This window comes from Sebastes fasciatus, chromosome 7 (genome assembly GCF_043250625.1).
Source record: "Sebastes fasciatus isolate fSebFas1 chromosome 7, fSebFas1.pri, whole genome shotgun sequence".
Classification (NCBI taxonomy): Eukaryota; Metazoa; Chordata; class Actinopteri; order Perciformes; family Sebastidae; genus Sebastes; species Sebastes fasciatus.
In genome coordinates, this window is record NC_133801.1 from 2,375,023 (window position 1) to 2,380,734 (window position 5,712).

Below are 5,712 nucleotides of genomic sequence, written 5' to 3' on the forward strand. Positions count from 1 at the left end.
CTCTCTCTCTCTCTCTCTCTCTCTCTCTCTCTCTCTCTCTCTCTCTCTCTTTATGACTACATCCACACAAAGACGGCTACTTTTTAAAGAAATCCCAGTTTATATATGAGAACGGTGTGTGTCCATACTTGTGTTTTCACATTGTTTGGTAAAGACAACATTAAAACACCTGAACAGGTAACAGTCTCTTCTTCTTTGCCCGCTTTCGGTCTGCAAACGACAAAAATGTGCATCATCCAACATGTTGTTGAGCAGTGGGGCAGAGAGTGCTCTCTGTTATCACTGTGCTCTTTAATACAGCTAAACTCATGTTTTTAGGCCGGTTTTATAGTTCTGCGTTGACGTGAACCTCCCCAGAAATACACGTTGGTGCGACGCAGACCGCAACAACTGTGATTGGTCCACTTAGGAGCATCGCATTTTGCATTTCCAGCCGCTCCTTCTTTTCTGTGAACGTGGACCAAACGACTCCTCTCTTTTCTGCGTTGCAGTAATTTCAGTAAAAGTAACTGTTGTTCAACATTTATCAGCTCCAACTCCAACATGATCCGCTCAGCTTCAGTCACTATTGTTTGAAGTGCACAAAGAGAAGAACACCGCTAACTAGCATTTTGGCGGTGTAATTGCAGAGCGATGCAGACACAACAAGTATAAATGCTCACAACGGCGTCTTGCGTAGGCTCTGCTTGGATCCTATACATACAACCATAAATCAGCCTTTACTTGTTCTCGTTTGCAAATGTTTTTGTTGTCAGAGTGATCTGATTGTGGCTCTTAAAAGCCACCTGAGATATCCACCAAAATCACTATTTTATTATCTCAAAATGTAATCTATTTGATTTTGTGTACATAGACATGAATTTCCCTTTTTTTTTTATAATGCTCAGCACGACTTTCAACGACGTATTTTTTGTGCGTTTTCCTACAAATGTTCTTTTTGTCTTTTCAAATTAAAACTACTTAGTTAGCTTTAGGAATAGATTGTGGTTTAGCTTAAAATAACTACAGAAGTGGCGTAACTTAAGTACGGAAGTGATGTCACGGGGCACCAATAATCTCCTGCAGAAGTGGTGTAACTTAAGTAAAAGTTACAAAAACTACTTATTTAGGTTATGTGACAAAATCAGCGTGAATGCAGGTTAACAGCTGTGTGATCATTACATTTAAGATGAGGGATCAGGGTTAGAGGTGACGTATAAAGTTGTCTTCTTAACTGACCGTGACTGGGAACCCTCATATCATCGTTTTGCAAACACTCTGTTTTCTCCGTCCTCCTCTAGAGACAAAAAGCAGGCGGACCCCTAGTGTCCAAGAAAATAGTTCTGGATCTGTGGCGGCGTCCAGAGATGATTCACGGCTATGTCCACCTGTAGCTCTTCCCTCTGTTCTGCTGTGTTGTGCATCAGGTTTATTGTGCCGGTGTCTGTGAAGCGTGAACTCACCTGTGAGTGTATATGGACACTGGGACGACCTCTAACCCTGCCCTGACAATCTGTCATCTGTCATGTTTTACAGATACCTGCTGGCGGGGGATTGTTAGGGCCAACTGGGAACACCTGAGTCCAGTGTTCCCAGTGTTCCCAGTCTATAAAGATAGTCTCCCTCTATCTGCCTCTCTGCTGCAGCTTTCTCCCTTATACCTACTGGCACCCGCTAGTTTAGTTTGGTCTGCTGTCTTAGTTTGTTTTCATGCCTTGTTTTGCATCTTACAGTACTCTGAACAACAGACATCCATCACTCATGCACCCTTACACCACTGACTATACTGACATCCACTCCACACATCTTAATAATCCTTAGTTGGTACCTTCATTTACTTCATTTGGTTATCTTTAGTTAAAACTTGATTATCGTGTGTCTCCTGTTTGTTGTGGTCTAAGAGCCGGGTCATAACAACACCTATATTCATCATCAGTGGACATAAATTTGATATTTAAAGATGCATTTCCCTTATATTGACTTTACGACATACTGCACAGCAACAATACTTCTTCCTGTTTGTGTAACGTTGGCTTATTCTGTCACGTCAGTCCTGTGAGTCACGAGACTCGCTAGTCTGTGAAGTTAACGTCAACCACGACCGTTTCCTGACCACTAACTAAATGGTTGTGTTGCCTAAATGGAAGTTTATTTTGAAAGGATACTATGCATGTAAGGAGCATTTATTGACCCACTGAGCAAAGACACGTCCAAAAGACATAAATGTAACGTCTCTGTTGACGTCCGAAGACGTCCACTGAGGAGCCAGAATGAAAGTTTTTGCAATGTCTTTTTTTAAACGTCTTTTTAATGTTCAACTATTGATGTCAACCTGAGTTGCACGTCCACAGACGTCCTAAAGGGGTCCTAGTCAGATGTTCAAATATTGAACCCAACTTGCACTGCAGTCTACCATACGTACAAAAGTGACGTCAAATGTTTGCTGGGGACACACCGTCCCTGGTCCGTCCAAAAGTAACAAAAGAGGGGTACTCCGTGCGCTGGTTCCCGATGCCGAGGGGCGCTGACCAAGCAGCGCTATTTGACGAGTTGGGAGTGAGAACACGAATCAATGCGTTAAAATTCATAACTGCTATAAAAGACCCACTTATACGTCCTGCATCGCTGCTGAATGTTGCTTCTGGATATCAGATACCAGGCGGAGTAAAACACCAAATTATGACATCACAACCGCTCTAAACACAGTGTCTCTTCTGGAGGACAGACCGCGTGGAGACGCTCCGCTGCTGAAACACTTTCCAGCGGACGCTTGAACTGCGCTGACGGTGCAACCGGAACACAACACAACTCCGCCAACGACCAGAGAACGTTTTAAATCTCCTCTCCGTCTTCTTCCAGTTCACTCTGAATGGTTGATGTTTGAAAGAAGAAGAGAGGAGGGCCTCCTCACCCCCCCACTACTCCTCCTCCTCCCTATTCTCCCCTCCTCTTCTTGCTCTTGATGCTTTGCCCCCATTGTTCTCCTGCCGTCACACACACACACACACACACACACACACACACACACACACACACACACACACACACACACGCACACACACACACTAGTACAAAACAATGCCTGAACCGTGAATGGAGCAGCCACCACAGGGAGAGTTGTAAGCTGTTGGCGCCCAGACTACTGCTGTATCTCTCTCTCTCTTTCTCTCTGTCGCTCTCTTTCTCTCTGTCGCTCTCTCTCTCTCTTTCTTTCTTTCTCTGTTTCTCTCTCTCTCTCTTTCTCTTTCTCTTTCTCTCTCCCTCTCTCTCTTTCTCTCTCTGTCTCTCTGTCTCTCTCTCTCTCTCTCTCTCTGTTCTGCTAAAATGAACCCCCAGAGAAGATAATTTCTCTGTAAACCCTCTTTAACTGGGGGATGAAATTGAGGGAGGGAGGGAGGGATGGAGGGGAGGGGCTGGTGGTCTCCATGGTTGCTAGGGGCAACCATAGGGGAGTGAGCGTCCGTCTGTGCGTGTGGACTACATATAGTGTGTGTGTGCGTGCGTGCATCCCGCCAAATCCATCCCTCACAATTGGCCGAGAGAGAGACACACACAGAGAGAGACAGAGAGAGAGAGAGAGGTAGAGAGACATAGAGGATGGCTGGTAGGATTATTTAGCTCCAGCAGCAGCAGCAGCGTCTTTTCGCCTCCAACACAACAAGCTTATTACCTTTCTCTCTCTCCACGCGCTTGGAAACGGATTTACGCGCAAAGGAAAAGAAGGTTTGTTTGGTTCATTTTATTCTTATCTTATTCTTCTCCTCATCATCTCCCTGCATGCATTCATGCATTCATGCATTCATCTTCATCTTATTTATTCATCAGTCTCACCATTTCTTTTATTATAACATGTTTTATTCGGTGCTGGTTCGAGGCTACAGGTTTAATGGCGATTAGCTGGATGGATGGGGGGTGATAGTGGCGGTGGAGGGGGAACCGACTGGGGGGTTGGGGCTTGTTTTTGTCGGTTACTTGGTTATTTGGAGGGTCTCTGGTTGTGGTGATGAACAATGAACACAATGAACGGGGGGTGCTGTTTGGCGACGGTTTGGCGATGGTGGTGGTGTGTGTGCACAGAAAACTGCTGCTGCTGCTGCTCGGGAATATTTCCCATAAAAATATGAGACATTTTATGATTTTGTAGTTTGGCTCCGGATCAACCCCCAGCGCAGTCTGCTGTCTGCTGCTGCTGGAGCAACAAATAATATCGATTCTATGTTATAATATTCATGTTGGGGCTCAAACTGTGTGATTATGTTTTATAATATTCCTGCAGATGCTCTATTTGTTGCTCTCGTGCACACACACGCACGGTCAAATGTCTGTGTGCATGTGACATGTGTCATCTGTTCATGTGCGTGCGTGTCTCCAACATGTGTGTGTTTTTTCTTATCGCGTGCACTCTGGAGAATAAACATCCAAATGTGCGTAAAGTTGCGCCTTTATTATAATAATAAGAATATCAAAAACACGTTCTAGAATATCAGGGGCAATACATTCTAGAATATTAAAGAATGCGCGCGCAGAGAGAGACTTAGAAGTGGGCCGGTGGGGGGGTGGTGTGTGTGTGTGTGTGCGTGTGTGTGTGGAGGGGGGGGGGTGGGGGGTTCTCAGCCATTTTTTCGATGAAGCGCGTGTATAAAGAGAAAAAACGCACGCACATGGGCGACAGACAGACTGAAAATCACATCCTAATCACAGTGTGCATGTGTGTGTGCATGTGTGTGTGAGATGGAAACGAGGTCAGCATGCAGCGCGCACGAAGAAGCAGCGAAAACATCATTAAAAGCATCATTTAAATATTAATATGAATATGATTATTATTATTATTATTATTATTATGTTGCTGCTGCAGTGTTTTATCTGTGAGCTGGTTGAAGGGAGGATGCAGCCTCCTTCTGTCCTCTCCTCTCTCCTCTCCTCTCCTCATCTCCTCTCCTCTTCTCTCCTTTTCTCTCCTCTCTCTTCTCTCCTCTCCTTTTCTCTCCTCTCCTCCTCTCTTCTCTTCTCTCCTTTTCTCTCCTCTCCTCCTCTCTTCTCTTCTCTCCTCTTCCCTCCTCTCCTCTTCTCATCTCTTTTCTCCTCTCCTCCTCTCCTCTCCTCTCCTCTCTCCTCCTCTCCTCTCCTCTCCTCTCCTCTCGTCTCCCCTCCTCTCTTCTCCTCTCCTCTTATCTCCTCTCTCGCCTCCTCTCCTCTCCTTCACAATAGACAAGGGGGCTGCTTGTTGGGAATTTGGCGCTTCACTTGTTTTGCTCAATGAGGAATTCAGTGTGAGCCTCTCTCTCTCTCTCTCCCTCGCTCTCTCTCTGTTGCTCTCTCTGTTGTTGTTGTTGTTGATGTTGTTGATGATGTCCATGAACCCCTCCACTCCACTCGCTGCTCTTTTTATCACCCTCTCTTATTATTATTGCTCCCTCTCTCTCTCTCTCTCTCCATCCATTGACTGATCATTGTCTCTCTGTGCGCGCGGTGCCTTATTATCGTCACTCTCTATTGTTCTCTGTGTAAAATCTGACACGGTTTGAACCTTTAAACTCACAACCATGACATGTTTTATATAATATCTCTAGAGGTCCTTTCACTCACTCACTTATTTCTGCTGCTATAATATTTAAATTATTATAATTATTATTATTGCTGTAAAATAATATTCTTTAGTAATATTTTTTTTATTTAATTTGTGTATTTTTGTGTGGAAGAAGAGACGGAATAAAAACATGTCGCCATATTAGA

At 44.6% G+C, this 5,712-nt stretch overlaps 1 protein-coding gene across 1 annotated transcript in view; it reads left to right on the forward strand.

Annotated features, from left to right (window-relative positions):
• Window positions 1-3,398: 3,398 nt before the first annotated feature.
• Window positions 3,399-5,712, forward strand: part of LOC141771086 (uncharacterized) — a 54,463-nt gene continuing 52,149 nt past the window's right edge. The window contains exon 1 of the mRNA XM_074641009.1: window positions 3,399-3,702. The gene's annotated coding sequence lies outside the window, so the exon portion shown is untranslated. The remainder of the gene's footprint in view (window positions 3,703-5,712) is intronic.